The sequence below is a fragment of the Saccopteryx leptura genome, chromosome 4 (assembly GCF_036850995.1).
Source record: "Saccopteryx leptura isolate mSacLep1 chromosome 4, mSacLep1_pri_phased_curated, whole genome shotgun sequence".
Taxonomy (NCBI): Eukaryota; Metazoa; Chordata; class Mammalia; order Chiroptera; family Emballonuridae; genus Saccopteryx; species Saccopteryx leptura.
Window position 1 is genome coordinate 11,636,491 of NC_089506.1, and position 23,097 is coordinate 11,659,587.

At 39.7% G+C, this 23,097-nt stretch overlaps 1 protein-coding gene across 8 annotated transcripts in view; it reads left to right on the plus strand.

Annotated features, from left to right (window-relative positions):
- The window catches only part of TENM3 (teneurin transmembrane protein 3), a 615,102-nt gene that overhangs the window by 408,121 nt on the left and 183,884 nt on the right, over positions 1-23,097 (plus strand). The window lies entirely within an intron of this gene.

Sequence of the window (23,097 nt, forward strand, 5' to 3'; positions counted from 1 at the left end):
CATTCACCCAAACACAACACACACACACACATACACACACACACACACATACACACACACTGATACATCCATCTATTCATCCATCCATCCATCCACCCATCCATCCATCCATCTAGCCATCCTCCATGCTACTGCCAGAGGAATCTTCATGAAATGCATCTGTGACCTTGTCCAAATTCATTTGCTTAAAACCATCCAGCAGCTCCCTGTTTCTATACAATAATACTGTATTTCTATATAATAATGTCTGCTCTATTGTGTATTCTGTAGTCCACACACATGCAGGTGCATCGAAATCTTTCCTCCCTATCGTTTCCACTTCATTTCCTGTCTCATTGGCCTTTCTCCTGCCCTGTCCCGACATCCGCCCACACCCTTACCCGCCCACACCCTTTCTGCTCCAGCCTCTCTGAACTCTGCTCCATTGCGATCCACCTCACCTGAATGCCCCTGCCTCTCCCAGTTCTCCTGAAAGCTTCCCTTCCTGACCTACGCAGTCCTCAAGACAACAGGTGTTATTGGAAGAGCCTTGTGGGAACCGTTCAGAGCTAAGCATATTTCATCTCTTCGATGATTTACCAGGTCATGGTTGACTCTTTGGATGTTTGTAAACCCAAGAGTGGGAGAGCAATAGAGTACAGTAGAAAAAGAGCTTTGGAGTCAGACATGGTGGAACTCCAACGAGGCAGGAAAAGTATTTAACTCATTATTGAATTACCAGTACCTGGTGAGCTCCTGAAATACTGTAGGAGTTCAGTATCGGGTGAATGAAGCAATGAATGAATCAATGAAAGAGATAATTGTATCTTACTTTTTGGAATTGAATAGGATATCAGCCTAGGAGGTATTTCTAAAGATACTGACACTTTACCCTGCCTGGATAGCTCAGTTGGTTAGAGTATCAACCCAAATCACAGAGGTTGCCAGTTCGATCCCCAGTCAGGACACATACAGGAGCAAATCAGTGTTCCTGTCTCTCTCTCTCTCTCTCTTCCTCTCTCACTACGATTTAAAAAGAAAAAACAAATATACTGAGGGTTTAAATGACAATCTCCCTTCTATTGTATCGCTATAATGAAGGAATGACTATCTAAAGGGAATTTCTAACCATTCAATATAGGTTTTTTAATTTTAATGGTTGATTGCAGAAATAGCAATGGAGTCTTTAATAACCAAGTGGATCCACTGTATTAGCAACATAGAAAATTTAATGAATCTGGAAGAAAATACTTTTGTGACTATATCTTTTAACATCAATAGCTGTGGTTAGCATGCACATAAATAATAGCACTTCTTTTTTCCCATTTTCAACTATCTTTACAATTCACCAAATATTCAGCAACCTATAAGATATCTTACCAAAATCTCCTAATGTGTAAACATTTCTAAACCAATTATCGACCTAGCTAAAACCTAATTTATTATTCTTTAAACGAATATAACCCTCATGCCATGGCAGGTCCTCAATAAATGTCAGTGGAATGAATGAATGAAGTATAAATGAGTCTACTCAGCTCACACACTTAAAAAGATGGCCATGACTTCAGAGCCAAATTGCTGCCCCAAGATCCATGTACCCAGAAAGAGCACCCAGCTTGATCTTCCTCTGACTTCTCTTCCTATAGTATCCCACCTAAAGAACCCACAAGGCCTGCCAATGCGAGGACAGATTCTCGTACCTGAAGTTTATTTTATTTTTATTTTATTTATTCATTTTAGAGAGGAGAGAGAGAGAGGAGAGAGAGAAGGGGGGAGGAACTGGAAGCATCAACTCCCATATGTGCCTTGCCCAGGCAAGCCCAGGGTTTCGAACCGGCAACCTCAGCATTTCCAGGTCGATGCTTTATCTACTGTGCCACCACAGGTCAGGCTCGTACCTGAAGTTTAAAGTCATCAATGGCCCTACTTGGTCTATTCAGGACTCTCCCAACTTGCTTTCCGACCCAGTGGCACTATTCACGTCAACAGTGTTCCTTATGATTGCTATTTGACTTTTAAAATTTTTGCATCTCCCTTCAAAGTTTAGCCAAAGGTTAGCCTATACTTTAAGCCTTCTGATCAACCCCAGCACAAAGCAAATGTTCCCTTACTCACTTTCCTTATAAGGTTTGATTTGGGTTTTTTTGTTTTGTTTTTGCACTTGCCTGGGATATGTGTCTAGCTGCTTTAGGTGTAAAGTCCTAGCACCAGAAAGAGCAGGTGCTCCTTTAGGCCAATAAACGTGTCTTTTCCTTCCGAAGCTCCTTAGAGGGTCAATAAAACTTGGACTTCTGTCTTGGCAGCAGCAAACCACTGATATTGATATTCAAGAAGGAGAAGACATTTATGAACCCGAAGTTGTCTGTTGTGTGCTGAGTAGCTTAGAGTGGAGAGTGTCAGAAGGCCAAGATGTCAGCATTTTGTTTTTTGGTTTTTTTTTCAGGAGCTCTTTCTAGTCCACAGACAAGGTTTTTATTTAATGAAGGAGACGTAGAGAGGAAGGGATGGTGAGGATCGAGACAGGGTGGTGCAGTGGGAATCCAGGGTAGGGTACACAACCGAGGTACATATTGAATAAGTTCACAACAAACTTGAGGATTAAATATAAAAAGTAAGAGTCAAAAATGTTGCCCAAGTTTTGATTAGAAAATGGTGCTTTCGTTGGAAAAGTTGAAAGTACAAGAAAAAGGACTTGGATGGGGGTGGGTGTGTAAACAGGAGGATGAACTTCATTTGGGCAGCTTAACGGTGCACATAGAGAAGTCAAGAAAAATGTTTTCCTTTGAGATGTGTTAGAATGAGAATAATGACATTACCTTTGCTGAAAATGGGTAGCCCCGGATTTGAAAACTTCTCTTTTTCCCCCCAATATAGATGTGCTATCTCGATTAATTTTCAGGGATCATACTTGGACACTGTTCTTTTAAAATCACATTACTTTCTTTCAAAGTAAGGTTGTTATGATACTCCGGTATAGCATTAATTGAAACTTTCGTAGAAATATAATTTGTTGTAATTCTCATTTCAAATGGAATGAGTCAGTTCCTGCTGCAAAGGCAGGGACACGCTGCGAGCTAACTGACGAGTGAGAAGGCAGAGGCATTCTTGGTTCTTCTGAGAAAGCCGCATGGTATTGAGGTTTGTTTTTTGCTGCTGATGTGTATATTGCTTTAAATAGGCTATCACTAGGCTGAGGTCCATAAGAGGACAGATACCAAATCTTAATCAGTCTTGATGTTTCTTCTGTTACGGAAAAAAAAAAAAAAAAAAGGTTCAAATTCACTTTAAAGCCTAGGGAGTTTAATTAAAGTAAGTAGAGACAAAAGTACTCTTTTGAGAGCTGTCATTGCTCTTCGTGTGATACTATTAATAACGTGGTGCAATGCTATTTTGAAAGTTGAGCTCTTCTGCCGTCTTTTGTCTTGTTCTGACTCTTGCACGTGCCGAAGGGAAGGGGAACGAGACGTTTCAAGGAAGCTGCCACAGGCCGGTTCGCTGTCTCTCCGTGCGGCGTGATCTCGGACCTCAGTGGCAATTAATTCTTTGAAGGAAAGATCCCTCCAAGCTCTACTTTTTTTTTTTTTTTAATCTCTCCCTTTCTCTTTTATTGTGAGTCTCTCTTAAGCAGCAACGTTTGTAGGGTGCTTCACAAAGATTTTTTCTTTTTTCAATTAGGATGAGAATTAGATCGTGATGTGACCGTGTCATTGTGAGTGGAACTTCCCCTTTTTGACGGCTCCATTAGATCAGCCCCGTCATAAATCTGCATGTTTCTGACTTGCCTTGAAAAAAATCAGAAAGTGTTTTTGTCATGCTGGGCTTTGTGAGTAACAGGCATGAACCAGGGCCTGGCAGAGATCACTGCTTCTCTGAGGATCTTACCTGCTGTAGCTCAGACCGGGGCCAAATGTTGACCGCGCAACCTGATGATTCGGCTCTGACAGCTAATTCTGGGTGACATATTTTTGACTCCAAAGAGTGTTTCTGATGTCACTTTTCAATTTCGTGTGTGCGGGAATGTGTCATGGACAAGTTGGGTCTCAGGACCTTCCTTGTTTGAAAGGTAATTAGTTTCCTTTGTTAGAAAATCTTCCCTTGGCTTGAGTCATCATTTAATTGCGTCTGTCTTTGTAATTTGATTTTGGTGATTTTTTTTTTAAGTCAAATTATGTATCCAAAGGGTGTTGCCTCTCGTTCCGTCGTCATGCAAAAAGACAATCACTAAACATGTTAATACGAATTTTACTTTCATTCTTTTCAAATACTGTTTTTTATAACATTAAAAAATTAAAAGTACCCTGTGTTTTCACATAAATAAGTAACATGTGAGACATTAGAAAGAGAAACAGATGTTATTGTGTTTCGAATATAATTCCTATATGAATTTAACCTCTCTTGAGGCCCTCACAAAATGTAATCATGGCAGGGCTATGATCAAAGCAAGAAGTTCAAGAGTTAACGGTACTTTATAAACCAGAAGGCCATTAACTTTTAATAATGCTGTCTCAAATATTTGTCTGTATTGTGGTGCTAATCAGCGGCGGGCCTTCGGGACTGTGCTTGGAGGAGTGTTTGATTTGATAACTCTGCTAATCCCTTCAGAATGTTAGGGAAAGTATTGTATGTTTACATGAACCTGTATAGTGGGTTTCGTAAAATAACCTTCCAACCCCAATATGTATTCTAAGGACAAGAAGGAAAGAAATATTATCTAAATATCTTGTATTATTTTAATTACTAATTTTAGAGATTTTTTTTTTTTTAAACCTGATGCCTTTTGGTTTCTCCGCGTGAGAAAGAGATGGGCTAGCCTCGGAAAACTTTAAAAAATGAGACGAAACACTGCTCGCATGCGTCCTAAATGATGTTAAACTCTTCATAATACCGGAAAATAGCATCCGAATGATTTTTCAGCTGGGTTCCCGTCTGAAGTGGAGCCCAGCCTCCCTGTACTGAGAGAAGGCTTCCGCGGCGGCTGCTGGGTCGCCGCCCCCACGCTGGCCTTTCCTAGGGGGCCTCTGACCCCAGCCTCAAAATAAAGCAAGCGCTTCTTCTATTTCAGGTTGAGTTTCTACAGTACTGTCTTAAAGCTAACATCTTCTCTTCATTTTCTCCTTGACAACATGCCTGAATCAAAACCGACAAAAATATAACTATTCCTGTACAAATTAGTATGGAAAGCTTTGGAGTCCTATCCTGTGACCATTTCCCTGAGTTCTCAGTGTCTCTGCATTGCTTTTCCCCAGGTGTGATATAGGAATAAATACTGACACCTTCAGTGGCTGTGAGATTAAATAAAATAATAGATCTTGAGCACTGAGCATTGCGAGTTTAATAAGCTTGAATAAGTGTGAATTTTCTCTGTGGGTTCCGACCCCCCTTGGGCACCCCCCCCCTTTTGCATTTTGGATCTATGAAGTTATATTGAGCTTGGATTTTCAGCAATTTCTTTTTAGGTTTTTAGTAACTCTTTTCTGCAGTTCCTGGGTAAACTGTTTAATTATAGCTAGCAAAAACAAATATAAATAAAGGATAAATGTATACAGTAGTTGTTTTTTTTTTCTTTCTTTCTTTCTTAAGAGAAGAGCATTATCTTTTAAGCTCACAGTACTCTTGAGTCTCAGGGGTTACAGGAATTGTGAGAGGGCTGGATATGGACGTGTTGGAATGCTTTAAAAAATCGATTCTAGCTAATGGAGAGAATGTTTTTAAAGTGAACTGTTGCCATTTCTTCAGTGAACCACATGCAGCAGAAAAAGAGCTCAAGTAAACACTGAAGGGGAGGCAGGCTCTTCCTCACGGAGTTCATGAGAGTGGCAGCAAGCTGCCAAGGGGAATTAGAATTTGAAAGACCTTCTCCTTGTGCATTATTCCCTCGTGTGTAGAACCAGATAAGTAGGCTCTAATTTTAAATGTGCAATTATCCAAACAAGATGAATGTGCCGGGCAACGCTGGATAAGAATGTCGATCTTAATGTTAATATTTTTATTCTGCCTTCTAATAGACATATAGTTGGCAAAAGCCACTTGTCTGTGAGCTCCGGAAAGACTACAGCTAACTCCGGAGAGAGGTAGCCGGCTTTACCTTCCATCAGCTGTGGAGATAGGGCCCAAGGGAGACACATCCCATGGAGAGAGGTAGCCGGCCTTACCTTCCATCAGCTGTGGAGATAGGGCCCAAGGGAGACACATCCCATGGAGAGAGGTAGCCGGCTTTACCTTCCATCAGCTCTGGAGATATGGCCCAAGGGAGACACATCCCAGGATAAGCCGCTGATGCTATTGTTCTTTATTTTTTTTATCAAGTTTTTTTTATCTCAGGTAGATCTGTATTTTGTAAAAGCAACATGATAAACTATCACACCACTTGAGACTTAAAATTTGCAGCCAGTGCTTTAACCTGTGTGTGTGTGTATACACACACATATTTAAAATACTATAGAATTGTGGATTTTTTCCTTTAACCTGGAAAAAGGCCCATAGAAATCATAATCTATCCCCGAATTGTATAGATAAAGGGACTCCAGTCTGCAAGAATAAAATATGTTAAGCGGTAGAACCAGGACCTAAATTTGTTGGCTTAGGTTCAAAGCTAAGAAAAAAAAATCAGTTGTAAGAATTGTCCTTTTTTTTTATTATTTGTATCTTCCTAATTTATGTATAAATAAGTTTCTATTATGACTCTAGGTCTTAGTAAATGAAAATAACTTTATATTTGGTGTGTTTGAGTTTCAGAAAGTTTGAGCTTCATGTCAGGACACTAGCTTCCTCTTAAAAATAAATTAGTTATTGGATTTTTAAAAATAAAACATACTTGTCTGACCTGTGGCGGCGCAGTGGATAAAGCATCAACCTGGAATTCTGAGGTCGCCAGTTCAAAACCCCGGGCTAGCCTGGGTACATATGGGGGTTGATGCTTCTTGCTCCTCTATCTTTCTCTCTCTCTCTTTTTCTCTCTCTCCCTCCCCCACCTCTCTAAAATGAATAAATAAAAAATTGGAAAAAAAAAGAATAATTGATCATCGGAGATTTAAAAAAAAAAACAAACAAACATACTTTTACAGCACAAACCCAGTCAGCATTCAATACAACGTATTTTTCTTACTGGGCAGGGACCGTGTCTGCCACCTGAGGGTGACTTTGTGAGCTGTGTGTATTTGGCACATATTCTGATTCTGTTATACTGAGGTGATTTACCAAAACATTTGGGTAAAAGCAAGTGTATTCAAGACTGGGCAAATAAGTATGCAACCAATTCCAGTAGAAGATTTTTTTTTATTGATCAGTAAGTTCTAATAATATGTTTCACCTTAATTTTAAGGATCGTTATGATTTTCAAGAGAAAGGCATATTTATTGTAATCCCTAAACGGTCTCTCTGAAACCTGCAAAAGATTTGTGAAAACAGCCTGCAATAAAAATCCCACACGCTTCATAAAACACTACTTGATAGATATCACTTGCACCATTAAGAACTAAACGACAAAGGATGTAATTTCAGTTCCGGCATGCAATATTAATCGAAAGCCTTTAAAACATCTTGCTGATGGGAACTATGACAACGTGACATTGAAGAATTATGAGCTAAAGACATCTATCTTAATCAGATTTTCAAAGTAAATGCCATAAAACATAAAGTTGTTTCATTCATCTTTACATTTTCACGTGTTTCGGTGGGAGCCTCATTTTCTAGTGTGTTCCATTAAATGCACAGAATACCAATTCAGTGCTTTAAACATGTGAGTTCAACGTTTGAACCAGGCGCTCTACAGAAATAGGAAATTATTTCTATAATGGGGTACATTCTTTCCAACTTTATACCCATGATGCATTAGCCTACGTAAACACTCTAAATGATATTGAGAGGGTTCTGAAAATTAATTAGGTGTATATTTGCCTTTATACATTCAGAAATTTAAAAAATAATATTTTTAAAGACCTCCCGTAGAAAGAAATTATCTTATGGGCATATTTACATAAAAAACATCTTTGACCAAAAAATATATGTGGTCAAAAATATTAAAGCTTTATGTGAATAAATTGGGAGAAGTCTGGAAAATAAGTCCTTACATTAAAGTAGTCATATATTAAAATACTTGAATATACGTTATTTCCTTTAATCCTCACAATACACATGTATCAGAGTAATTATTATCCTCATTTTACAGATGAGAAATTGGAGAATTTAGAATATCAAATTGATTCGCTCAAAGTTAGACAGTTATTAAATTTCAGAAAGGGGCCCTGGCCGGTTGGCTCAGTGGTAGAGCATTGGCCTGGCATGCAGGAGTCCCTGGTTCGATTCCCGGCCAGGGCACACAGGAGAGGTGCCCATCTGCTTCTCCACCCCTCCCCCTCTCGTTCCTCTCTGTCTCTCTCTTCCCCTCCCGCAGCCAAGGCTCCATTGGAGCAAAGTTGGCCCGGGCTCTGAAGATGGCTCTATGGCCTCTGCCTCAGGCACTAGAATGGCTCTGATTGTGGCAGAGCGACGCCCCAAGATGGGCAGAGCATCACCCCCTGGTGGGCATGCCGGGTGGATCCCGGTCGGGCGCATGCGGGAGTCTGTCTGACTGCCTCCCTGTTTCGAACTTCAGAAAAAAAAATATACAAAAAAATAATAAATTTCAGAAAGGGAGCTTGAACTGGGGTGTTAGGAACTGAAAGTTTCCCCCGAAGTTCATTGGTTGAAGCTCTAACACCCCCCACCTCGACTGTATCTGAACATATATAGATAGAACCTCTCAAGACATAATTAAGATTAAGATTAAAAGAGATCATAATGGTAAGGTCTTGTCTGACAGAATTATTTTTCTTAGAAAAAGAAAAGACACCAGAGAGCTTGCTCTCTCACCTCCATGCGAGGACACAGGGAAAAGGCACCAGTCCACACGTCAGACCGAGAGTGCTCACGGGTCACTGACTCCCTGGGACCTTGACTTCTGGCTGCAGGAACTGGGAGAACAGAATTTCTGTGGCCTACGTCACCTAGTCTGTAATTCACCGGGTCACCTTTCATCTTCTAGACCACTGTAAACCTGGTGCTCATTTACCCCTTTTAATTTATTTTATTTTTTGTATTTTTCCTAAGTGAGAAGTGGGGGGGGGGGCAGCAGACAGACAGACTCCCGCATGCGCCCGACCAGCATCCACCCATCATGCCCACTAGGGGGCAATGCTCTGCCCATCTGAAGTTTTGCTCTGTTGTGGCCAGAGCCATTCTAGCGCCTGAGGCGGAGACCATAGAACCATCCTCAGCACCCAGGGCCAACTCTGCTCCAATGGAGCCTTGGCTGCGGGAGGGGAAGAGAGAGACAGAGAGGAAGGAGAGGGGGAGGGGTGGAGAAGCAGATGGGCGCTTCTCCTGTGTGCCTGGCCGGGAATCGAACCCAGGACTTCAACACGCCAGACCGACATTCTACTGCTGAGTCAACTGGCCAGGGCCTCATTTACCAATTTTATAGAAACATTTAATAAACTGGTACTACAATATTTGGAGAGCCATAAAATGAAAGATCAGAAGACCTGTGAAAGAGCATCTTAGTCGCTGGCTTCTGCTTAAGCCTCTGTTTAGAGAGGCAGGTTTCTAGAGGCAGTGAGCGCGCTGTGGCACGTCGCAGCCCCCACAAGCCGCGCTGTTTTAGAAAGCACAGCGAAAGCCTCAGCAAACACACATCGTTGCTCTCCCAGACAGGAGCAGCACCTCACACTTTGCAGGTTCCCGAGCGCCTTCGCAGACATGATTTCATCTCCCTCGGCATAATGCCCCCCACACTTCGGATCCTTTCCCCTGTCCTGTCCCGCTTTCTGCTGGTGCTCAGTCATTAAAGCAGCAGAAAGATACACGTTTGGAATAGGCTGTTAGGGTTATCCACGCACAGGAAATTACCCCCAAATTATGAACGACAGAGAAGGGAATTCGGCCAAGTATGCAGGAATGCCTCTCTTTCCATTTTAATCAGAAAGCGTCCTTACGTGGTTTCCACGCTGCCCACGCAGCACGAGGCAAGGATGCGAAGGACGCGCGGGGTCCATGGAAATCTGTTGCGTCCGCATAATATTTCGTGTTTGTGATAACACACTGCTCTGCCTGGGGGCCACAGGTGACCTAAAGTTTAATTATATTTTAATGTGAGACATTTAACGACAACATGGACTTCATAAACTGCAGGTAACAGATGTGATGTCGCATAGCATGCTGGGGTACACATCAGTTTGAGGGGAAGAAGATCAGTACGGTTTGTATTTTCTAGGTGTTCTTGGATGAATTATTTTTTCTATTGCTGAAATATTTAAAAAATAAAATTTAGAAAAGGTTAAAATAAAGTCGATGTAATTTCTTTTTCCCAAAACTGATTGACTGACATTTGAAAAATGTATTATCGTTGTCATCAGAACATTTAAAAAACAGGTCAGCTTTAATTTACATCTGAGAGTTGCATCCTTACTTTTTGTATACTTGATTTCCCAAGCAATTTTTATATTAAAATCTGAAGTAAACTTAAATTTGATATAAAGTTATTTTTATTATATGTACCTTAAGATGTTATAGGTTATAATAAAAGGTAATACAGAGTGGTTTATTTCTAATATTGATAACAGAAGATAATATGGTAGGAGATGAGTTAACATGGGGTATTTTTGTCATTATTTATATTTGTAGTAATGATTTACTCTTTGCCCTTAAATATTTTATATGTATAAATTAAGATATTAGATTTTTAAAATTACGTTAATTTTTAATATTTATCACACAAGAGAATATGTTTGAAGGAAATAGTATGTATTATGTAAAATCAAGAATTTTTGTGTGTGTGTGTGACAGAGACAGAGACAGATGTGGATAGACAGGAAGGGAGAGAGATGAGAAGTATCAGTTCTTCATTGCGGCACCTTAGTTGTTCATTGATTGCTTTCTCATATGTGCCTTGACCAGGGGGCTACAGCAGAGTGAGTGACCCCTTGTTCAAGCCAGCGACCTTGGGCTCAAGCTGGTAAGCCTTGCTCAAACCAGATCAGCCCGTGCTCAAGCTGGTGACCTCGGGGTTTCGAACCTGGGTCCTCCATGTCCCAGTCCGACGCTCTATCCACTGCGCCACTGCCTGGAGAGGCTCAAGAGAATTTTAAAGCTAAAGAACTTTAGAATTTACTGACTAACTGCCCTGGTACTTTCCCCCATGACCATTTTTTTACATAGTAAAACTAAGGCTATGATGTTAATTGCTTTATACGTTTGGTTAGTAACGGCAAGTGCTCAACCCTGTCTCTCTTGTTTCCTTTTCTAGTACTTTTTTCTTCAGTGCCAGACAGTTACTTTGTGATAAAGCATACGTGATCTGAAAAGTTTGCGAATTCTGCATGATTTGTAGTATTCTATTTGCTTTTCTTGGCTTTTAGGTGTATTTTAGTCTGTCCCTATCCGTATTCAAATATGTGCTTCATTTATGTCATACAATATATTCCATTTGAGGTCCATAAAACATAATCGCACAGAAATCAAGTGTTCGTTAGGCGATGAGAGGAGAGAAGAGTGTTTATTGACTCTATGTCGGCAACTTTTCATTGTGCAGACTGGGACAGCCCCTTCCTTTTCCTGTTGACTCTCTCAGGTAAAATATTCTAAATGGGTGGAAGACTATCCTAAAACTTACACTGAAACATTATAAAGGCATTTTTATTGTTCTTATGCATGTATAATAAGTAACTTTTACGTGTGTTTCTGTAAGAAATAATTGTGTGAAACTAAGAATTTTAATACAGGATGAAATGGTTGTGACATTGTGTTAAGCACATTAAAAGACGAACTATTTTAACAAGTAAAGATGGCCATTTTCATTGATTTCCACCCGCTGAAACAGAGAAGGGTGCTTGACATTTTAGGTCAACTGTACACTTCCTAGCAACCATGGAACCCAGGATATCCTCCAGGAGAACTACTGCCATTCAAGAGCCATCCCCTTTTAAAATAAAGGAAGCAAAGGAACCAAAACAAAACTGTTATCCAATAACAACGAAAGAATAACAGAGGTAGTTCACATAAAATGAGAAAGAGCTGAGTTCATGTTCTATATAATCTCACATCCATAACATGGTATTAGGATCCTTGAAGCAAGATGTTTCTGGAGCTCTTCCTGTCTCTATATTGAGCTTTCTTGTTCTATACCTTTTGTCTTTGATCCTCTCTATTACATATATAAGCATGCTTGATCTCTCTGATGCCACCTGAGTGAATTTTCTAGTTCTGTTTCCCAGTTTCCTGTCTACAGTTGACTCTACTGTACTGTTTAAACCACTCAACGAGTGTCTAATTCCAGTGGCTGCATTTTTCATATTTGTACACATTTTTTACTCTTTTTTAATTGCTTTATCTTTTCCTTAATGTCTTATTTTTATCTCTTTAAGTCCTTTATTAGTCTAAACATCAAGTTTTATCTGATGGTTATATTTTCTGAAGTTTGGGGAAGCGAGAAAAATTCCTGCTGTTTATTTTGTCTGTCACTTTTGGCACCGTGTGGATTGGGTCCTCTCCAACTCTGTAATTTTAGATTGGAGAGTCCGTGAAAGCAGCGTTTTACAGACTCTGGAAACCCTCTGTGACTTGGTTCCTTGCGCATATCTTTTAAGGAAGTTTTATGTCTGCTTCTGCCAGGTGCCCCGGAAGGAGCATTGCTGACCCAGGGCCACTTTCTATATTAATTTCTTGGCTTGCAGTTCCAGAACTCCATTGATTAGTATCAGTTTCAACCTCATACTTCCCTGGGAAGCCCAGGCCAGTCGTTAAAATGTTCAGTTGTTTTGTTCCCCATCCAGAGCTTAAGGTAACGCAGCAAGATTCCTAATGGTTCCATTTGCAACTAGAAGAGTTTTTAAGTCTGCTCTTAAACGGAGGGTATAGTACTTGAAGGGGCCAGAATTTATGTAGGGGTACCAGTTAGAATTGGGGCATTATCTCTAATTTCATCCTGTCCATTAAAATAGTTAGAGGCTGGTAGATCTCCTCAGGGGAGCTCCAGTGTCAGCCCCTGTGCTCTCAACATTTCTTCTTTCCCACCTGTTTGTGGCCAATCCTTTCTCCCCAATTCGGTTGTATTAAGCTAAAGTGGAGGCTCAGTACTGTTGGCCTGGGAGTGTTGGCTGTTTGTTCACTGCTGTATCCTCAGTGCCTGGACACAGAGCTGTGCTATAGCGTAATTGAGCTGTTTTGCACTGAATAAAGTTTCCTTCTTCACCCGAACCCAAATTGGGGGTTCCTGTTGGTACTGAGATGGTGTCAGTAACAGTTGCGTAACGGTTTTTAACTCAAGTGACCAGAGCTTGTAGTGGGTGTTCTGGGTATACAAGGACCAAACCGTAGTTAGCTTTTGGTTTTGAAAATCTCCACCTGAAGTTTGGACTTAGCTTAATCTTTTGTTCTGTTATCAACTAACTCAACTAGTAGAGGAAGTGGCTTCCCCTTGATTTTCTAATGGCAAATGGCGGTGACACCACCTCCTTCCTCTGGTTACATTTCAGGATCTCTCAGGGTGACGCTCAATAGATATACTCAGTGAAATTATTTTAAAGGTACTCATTATATTTTATCCAGAAATTCTGGATATTTTACAGCAACGAGTAGACAGATAATCTAGATTGCCACAGTGTTTGAAATAGAAAGTACAGTGGACTCTCAAAAAACAAACGTCAAGATTTAAAGATACATACTTTTGATGATTTCTTCTAATTTTCATTTCAAACAAGGACCCTAAAGATACTAAAACAAATCCTCACCGACTCAGTAAGTACAGTAACTCAGTTCGTCTGTGCTCACTTAAATAATATCCTTTGGTCAATGTGAGTCCTCCTTTTAGATACATCTTATTTATCGCTAAGGGCTTTCATACCAAAATGTCTTTGTACAAATAGCCTTACAATCATCTGATGATGGTTATAAGAATAATATTGTGTACTTATACAAGATTATATGGTTTTTAAAGCACATTAAAAATTTTTTATTTGATTTGCATACAACTATCTGAAATGTTTGTGACTGATAATTTGTGTCGGAAACTTTTAACCAGAGACCTGCAGAGGTATGTAAATAGACTATTCATAGTCAAACACTTGGCTTGTTTGAGAATCACTAGATAAAATAATGAACCAGAGGAATAAGTTGATGTGAAAGTCGTTTTCTGAGTGAGGTGAGGTCTTTCTCTCCTGTTGCCCCTGCACCGTTTCTGGTGGTTAGCTTATTGATACAGTATCTGGGAGGAAAAGAGAAGAAAGCAGCCTGAAGATCTACATTTTTGGCTCAAATCGGAACTCGACTGAGTTGCAGTCTTATTAAATCACATAATTCCTTACCTTAGGTTCTCTCCATTTGTAAGGAAAATGCTTGCGACTTAATTTTTCCCTTCATTGGGAAGTAATGACAAGTAAATGTCTGCAGTACATATGATCATTTCTGGGCAAAGGAGACGTTTTTACATGTAATTTACTATTTTCAGTGTCATAAAGTTTTTTGAATTTAAAATACATCCCTCCAGAGAGATCCTAACAGGTAACCAGAGGAAGGAGGTGGTGTCACCTCCATTTGCCATTAGAAAATCAAGGGGAAGCCACTTCCTCTGCTAGGCCACTGAGTTAGTTGATAATGGAATAAAAGATTAAGCTAAATCCAAAATTTAGTTTGGGATTTTCTGAACCGAAAGCTAACTATGGCTTGGTACACTGAGAACACCCACTACAAGCTCTGGTCACTCAAGTTAAAACCGTCAAACTGTCATTGGTGCCAACTCAGTGCCAACAGGAACCCCCAATTTGGGATCTGGTGAAGGAGGAAACTTTATTCAGTGCAAAACAGCTCAATTATGATTCAGCACAGCTGTGAGGTGGCCCCAGAGCCAGGTCCCTCCGCTGCTCCGCAGTCTGCTCTGCTCTGCCCCTCGCTGGTGTGATGTGCGCTTTGCTGGTCTGCTCCACTCTGCTATGGTCTTCCCCAGTGTGTGCCCGGCTGCTCTAGCCTCCACCGGTCTGCTCCACTCCGCCCCTGTGAGACCTGACTAGTGTTCCAGCTCACCCAGGGAAACGCAGTCTTCAGGCTGTGGTGGAAAGGAAACGTGTATTTCCAGAGCGAGAATGGACTGGCTTTTATGGACAGAAGTCACCACCCCTGATCCCTGATTGGTCTGTCCTCATGCACATGAGAGCTCTTCTTAATAGGTGTCTTCTTTCTCAGGGTTCACAAAACTAATTCGGTAATAAGATACATAATACAAAGAGTTTTATGTTTTGTTTTGGTGGCCTATTTTAAGAAAAGGATGAGTTTTTTAAAAAAAAAGGAAACTTAAATTTCATGCGAGGTAAAGATACAGCCATGAAGTGAAGTGAGAATGAATCCATTTTATGATACAGAGACAAAGGCTTTAACCCGCCACCCCTTTTTGCTAATCACCAGTATAGGAACTCGGCTCCTTCTAAATGGCTGTCTACTTCTGGAAGTGCATTATTCATTTATCCAACATGCTGCTATTAGTATCAAGAGTACACCAGCAATAGGCAGATGAATGTGCTTCTCAATTCGCTCAAGTTGTAAACATTTGCTGTCCTTTTTTGTTACTCTCCTTACCTCCCCTGTCGTCTCCCCCTCCTGCCCTCCCTCCAACTCCCTTTCTCCATCCCCCACCCCCCATTTTCTTGTTAGCAGACTTGACTCAAACTACAACCAGTTATTTTAAAGTAGCATAGGTACCAGACCCTAGCTTCTCTCTCCCTTCCAAATTAGAGTAGTTCTTCCCTGGGGACACAGGCAGCTGGCGCACAGCTGAGACCAGGGACAGCAGAGTGAAGGCAGTGGGTGGGACAGAGTTGCAGGAGCTCAAAGCCAGTGCCAGCCTCCTTCTCCTCCTCCCCTCTCATCTCACACTCACCCCTCCGTCCCCCGCATGAACAGAGGCACACGTGCACAGATGCAGAGCGACGCTCACACAAAGATATTTTGATCCCCCAGCAGGCATTATTTTCTCTCCCAGCTTTCCTGTTGAAAGTCCATTTCCACTCTGCTCCCCAAAGACCACAGCCCAAGGCTGTAAATCCGCACAAGCCGGCGCTGAATTGCACCTAGCAGTCTGGGAGTTGCCAGCAGTGCTTTTTAATTAAAAAAATTCAGACCAGCAAATATGCCCATATATGTTCAAACACCAGGTGTTCTTTTCTCTCCTTTTTTTTTTTTTTTTTTTAATTTCTTGACATGATTCTGCGGTCATACCAGATGGGAAAAAGAGACAAACCAGCCTGCGGACTGTGAGATCAAATTCCCTCTTGTGTGGGAATTGGCAAGGATTTGGTTTATTTTATATTCCTGTGACACTTCTGATTCTTGTTTTCTTACCTGTTAAAGGAAAAACATTTTCTCTTCAGACATTTTGTGTGTTCTTAAATCCTGTGATAATGGTCTTAATTGTGTGTTCTCATTTCCTGTAATAATTGTCTTAGTTGGGTGTTCTCACTTCCTGTGATTATGGTTTTAGTTGTATGTTTTTAATTCCTGTGATAATGGTCTTGGCTGTGTGTGTTCACTTCCTGTGATAATGGTCTTGGTTGTGTGTGTTCACTTCCTGTGATAATGGTCTTGATTGTGTGTGTTCACTTCCCGTGATAATGGTCTTGGTTGTGGGTGTTCACTTCCTGTGATAATGGTCTTAGTTGTGTGTTCTCACTTCCTGTGATTTTGGTTTTAGTTGTATGTTTTTAATTCCAGTGATAATGGTCTTGGTTGTGGGTGTTCACTTCCCGTGATAATGGTCTTGGTTGTCGGTGTTCACTTCCTGTGATAATGGTCTTAGTTGTATGTTCTCACTTCCTGTGATAATGGTCTTAGTTGCTGAGCAGGCTCTTTGGTGACTTTGTTTTTACCTCCTGATGTTCTGCCCTGAAGGGAGTTGTTCCTTCCCCACCATGACTTTAGGTATCATTTAGCACTTACCATGTGTCAAGCACTGTATCTCTTACTACCTTTAAATAAGCACTATGGAATAAATGAAGCTTGGGAAGATAGATAACTTATTTAAGAAAATATTCCGCAAAAAATAAATATCCCGTGAAAATTACATGTCCCATATTTATTGTCATTTGTCTCTATGTCTCTATTGTTTTCTTACCTGTTTAAGGAAAAACATTTTCTATTCAGACATATTGTGTGTTCTTAAATTCTGTGATAATGGCCCTGGCCGGTTGGCTCAGCAGTAGAGCGTCGGCCTAGTGTGCGGAGGACCCAGGTTCGATTCCCGGCCAGGGCACACAGGAGAAGCACCCATTTGCTTCTCCACCCCTCCGCCACGCTTTCCTCTCTGTCTCTCTCTTCCCCTCCTGCAGCCAAGGCTCCATTGGAGCAAAGATGGCCCAGGCGCTGGGGATGGCTCTGTGGCCTCTGCCTCAGGCGCTAGAGTGGCTCTGGTCACGACATGGCGACGCCCAGGATGGGCAGAGCATCGCCCCCTGGTGGGCAGAGCGTCGCCCCATGGTGGGCGTGCTGGGTGGATCCCGGTCGGGCGCATGCGGGAGTCTGTCTGACTGTCTCTCCCTCTTTCCAGCTTCAGAAAAATGAAAAAAAAAAAAATTCTGTGATAATGGTCTTAATTGTGTGTTCTCATTTCCTGTAATAATCGTCTTGGTTGTGTGTTCTCACTTCCTGTGATAATGGTCTTAGTTGTGTGTTTTTAATTTCTGTGATAATGAATAATAAATAATTCACTTCCCTGATTCATAACAGAATTGTTAGGAAAAGTGTCAAAAGTTTTTTTTTTTCTTCCCCTGCAATGTCAGTTAATATATCCTTCATTTGCTAGGAATTGGGGTTTTATATGTTGCTTAAACTGGAATCTACCTCATTATTTAAGAGCACTTTGATGGTCTGATAGTCAACACAGCTTACTCAGTGTGTGCCATGGCCCAAGTGAGTACCCCAAGCTACCAGGTTTGATAGGACAGCCTTTAGTGACACTCGTGAGTGGTAAAGGACTGAGCAAAATAACCAATATCTTGTCTATCTGATGCTTATTAGTAAGATTATGTGAGTTTTTAAAATCATCTGCTATAACGTTTGTTCAATTTCACAAATAAAAACGAGTAACTGTTGGGCTGTCATGAAAGTTACATGAGCAGCAGGAACTTGCAGAAAGAAAGAAGCTAGAAGAAAAGTGATGAGGCACTGATTGGCTGTGACACATACTTTCTAATAAGTATGGTGCCAACATTTTTATTTTCTACAAAAAGGAAGGGAAGAATATTTTCAAATAAAAAACGTATACATTTTCTAAAATGTTGAATTTGGAGCATTTCTAATCATAAGCTTTAAAGTATAAGGGAAACATAACTTTATTTAGTAGCTGATAATTTATATTATATATATATGTTTTTAAATTTCATATCTTACATAATTATATTTAAAACACTATATATTTTATATAATCCTTCCATTATTTGCACATCTTTAAAAGTAAATTTTAAGTATTATAACATCTGTCACGTTTCCAAAGAAATAATCCTGAAAAGCACTTGCTGGAGTGGGTGACATGCTACCTTGCCTAGATAAGGTGACACCCCCGCTGCAAGGTACTGTTATTGCCTGCATGTCACCAATCATTCAGTATATTTCTAGCTGTCTTTAAAGTACAAGGTTTAGTGATGGTACTGAAAAATCAAAGAAGACTGAGTTAGAATCTCCACCTTTCAGGATCTAAGAGTCTAGTTGGGGGAATAAGACGTGTTTGCAACTACCTTACAATTAAAGGCAGTATAGAAAGATTCCAAGTTTTACCACTTCAACCTCTCCCCATTGACTTCCTCACAACTTGTCTTTCATTCAACAAACATCTATTGAGTCTGTATCCTTGTGTGATCCCGTAGGGGGCTCAAAGGTGAATTAGACGTGAGCCTGGCCCATGAAGAATCTAACAGGACCTGAGATCTCTAAGATTAGTTGTTACACAGATGGGGAAAGGGAAGAGAGCCGTGAGAAAAAGAACCCGCAGGAGGAAATAGCTGACTTCTTCCTGAAGCGAACAGAAGGGGCATCATCTTCCTTGGAGCTTCAAATGCATAGGATTTGGGTATGGAAAGATGACAGAAGACATCTTTCTGGTTAGCAGCACCTCAGCCAAGGCGGGCGGGTGAGGGGATTAGTGGGAACAGCGGGCTCAGCTAAAACAGAGACGTGTGAAGAGGGTTCCTGGGGAAATGTTTGCAAAACGATTCTGGGGCTGTCTTTGAGCAAGTGTAACATTCTCCTTTAGAGTTCGCTGTGTTCTTTATAGGTGCTAGGAAGCCATTGGGAGTTTTTTATGAGTAAAATGACATGTTGAGAGCTACGTTCAGGGACACTAAAACTGGTGATTCTGTGAGATCTCCTTGCTCCATCTAGAACTCAGAGTCATTACGTCTAAAATTTTTTCTCACGTCAATGCAAAGCCTGTATCAATGGATTAATGAAAGCAAAGGCTACAGTTGACGTTTTGGTGGGTCCAGTGTGAATCTTCCCACCTGCGTTAGATTCTAAGGGCTGGTCTCCAAGTCTACACCCTGCTTTCTGTGTCTCACTGTCAGTTTTGAACCTTGGTCATAAAACTTTGCATGGATATTTCATTGTTCTTCCTATGAACCTATGAAGACTTAAAAGAGAATTTTCTCTCTATTCTCAGTACCAGTAATAGTTATACTTTTCTAAGCAAACTTTTTGATCTTGAAACACTGCACATTATGTAACTGGTCATGTTTTTCTTTTTCTTTCTTTCTTTTCTTTTTTTTTTTTTTTTTTTTTTTTTGCACCTAGATAATTTAGAACCAGATTTTTTGTATCCTACTTTAAAAATATATAATACAGCAGGCATTTTGTCACTAACCTCACATCTAGCTTTATCTTTCCACTTTGTTTTCTATTTATCATTTTTTTGGCTATTTTTAATTTTATTTTATCTTGTTATCCTTCATGAGCTTCCTCTATCTTGAATAAGTTGGTATAGATAAACACATATTCTGACTTTTATGTCCTGTAAGTGAATCTCTAGATCTAGCATTGACCTCCATCAGAATCCATGGGCTTTGCTTCTGTTTGTGACTTACTGCAGAACTTAAATTTCTGGCCACTCAACTCATCTACTCATGCTGTGCACTTACTCTGTTCCATCACATTTTAGATTGACCCTAGCTTTTCTCTTTTGGATTTGTTTTATTGGTAGGTGTCCAGATCATGTAGTGAAATCCTATGAGGTCCTAGAAGATAGAACACCTTGTGATGAAATCACCTGGACAGGCCACTGGAGAGAGCGTGGATCTTTGCACAATGCCTTGTGCATTGTACCTTCTCAATAAATACTTGCTGAATTAAGGAGTGAATCTAAAGAAAGCCACAGCAGCATTCATTATTTTTGGAACCTTAAATGGAAGCTTTGTCCCCACTGTTTATATTTTTACTTGCTTTAAGATTATGAATCTTAAGTTAAACATATCAAAATAGGTGATGATAATTTCTCTTAAGGTCATTTAATTTTCAGTAATGATCTTAACATCCATAATGCTTACCATTTTACACAGTGCTTTCACCTGTTATTGATAGTATATCCTTAAAACATAAAGAAAGGCTTGATAAATGTCTGTGGGCTAAGTGCATGGACAAATATCTAAATGAATGAATGAGTGCCCATCATTGAATCTTTAGCTTGCTCATAGCTAGATGGGGCAGTATTACTTCCGTATTTCAGATGAGAAAACTGAGGCTCCATGTCATGATGCCCGACAGAGTTAGAAATCAAATGTTGTATTGTGACTTCTACTACGCTGCTCTTTCCTCTACATAGTTTAAAGTCTAGTTTATTCTGTGTATCATATATATAGAATATGTATAGAATTATACTAAGTAAATTATATAGAATAATTATATAGTCTATATAATATGTAGAATAGATTATATAAAATTATAAAATAAATTATATAGAATAAATTAGTCTATACTATAGACTCTATACAATATATAGAATAGACTATAAAATTATATAAATTATATGGAATCAGTTATATATTCTATATGCTATATAGAATAAGTTATATATCCTATATTATATAGACTAAATTATCATATAGTCTATATGACATATAGACTAAATTATATATTATGTTATACCACTCTCATAGGACCATGCTTAAAAACATAGAGTCAGCTGGCCCAACCCTCTTCTTTTTAGGCACAACCTTAGTACTCTTCCCTTTGAGATATTTCTCTGTCTCCATTCCATTGACACCAGCGTAGTCTAGGCCCTGGTATTTATAGCTTTATACCATCCAATAATCAGCTTCTAGAAATGTTCCTTAAAGATATCCGTAGAGATTTAAATCCTATGCGCTGGTGCTCGGGAAGGCAAAGGAAATTAATTACTGCATGTACCTGAACAATAACTCTTCTATAAATTTTAAACTGTTAGTTTTATTTTTCTCTAACACCATTAAAACTGCATGCTATTTTCACCCTGCCATTCCCTCAAAGGCTAATTCAATGTAACTGACATTTAGACGTGTAATTTTTCATGAGTACCAAAGCAGTGGACTGAGGAAGATTTCTCTAGTTTCTAGTACGGGGATCGTCAAAAATAGAGACTGGGAAGGAAGCAGCTTCTTTTTTTCATATATTTAGGTTATATCTCTGTCCCTCATTTCAAGAGGAAGAAATTATTAGTAGTTAAATGATATGATAAGATTATTAGAGACCACTAGAAACATACAGTAATTACCGGTATTATATGTTACGGGAAGAGTTATCTTAATTGTTATACCTGTAAAGAGGTTTGATAATATATATTCAAACTATTATATATTATGTATTCATTTCTGGCAATGTCAGACTATATTATTTGGCTTAATCACTGCTTGAGTTCATATTGTAGATGAAAGATAATAGTCCCTATGTTTCCTATTTTCATTTAGTATGTATATTTATATTAATAGCATGATTTAATGCATCACTTTAAAATTATATTGCCCTTTGAACTGCATTTAGTAAAAAATTGACATCTTTTGCTTGTGGAACCATAATAAATTTAACAGTAAACGAAGGAAGGGGTCATCTGTCTGTTTGCTGGAAGGTAGTATTTGCAAATTCTAGCATTTCCAAAGTTGGGCAATGAGATTGAAACGTAGGTCTCATCTAAGGATTTGCAAACTTTAACTTACGATTTCTTAGCTTTAAGGAATTCTTTCCTGGCTACAGTCAAGCATTGTGTTTATGTTATAAAGTCACTGACTCCTTTATGATTCTGGTTTAGAACAAAACTTCTGTACCCCTGACGTAGCAGCAGGCATGAGTCGCTCTGGTCACCTATGACTTACTCCAAAATGTAGTTATACTGCATACTGTGAAATTGGAAACTCTGTTCTGTGTGTGTTCTAATGGATGTAACGGTCATTAAGTCTATGAGTCTTCTGACGTTGTAATCAGATGTGATTCAGTTTGTTAAATATCCATGAAACAACATCTGCTTCACAGAGTGACCTTCTGCCGAAGAATACTTCGCATCTCTTAGTGGAGCGCAGAGCCGCGCTGCCGGATTTGGAACGCGCTGAGCTCCAGTAGTCGACGAGCAGCTAGCTTGTAATAATTTATTGCAGTTAAATAAAGCTTAAAAAAGAACTCCATTAAATAATTATAGGGATTATATGCATTTTGAAAACCTTTGTGTTCTACTGAAATTACCCATTTAATTTCAGGGTTGGTTTGTTAAAAAAAAAAAAAGAAGAAGAAAAGCTGAAATCTAAAGGCACGTTCGGGGAGCTGTCAGATGCTGTTTTCTGTAGGTGTTAATAAAACCAGATGAAAAAAAAAAAACTGAAGCAAATTAAAACCAAAAGCAGTTTTACCATCTGTTGTATATTAATTAGAACTTTGTGTATCAAGGGTAAACTTGCTCTTAGAGAATGTCACCGAACACCCGCTTAATAGAATAATATGCAAATTCATTAGGTGATGCATTTCTAGGAAGTTTTTAATGCTAATTTGTGTGCCCTGGCTCCTCCAGAAATTGGTCGTGTGGGTAGGTCTGGGCGTGCACACGCACAGATACATATATGTATTGTATATATATAATGTGTTTTCTTTCCGTTT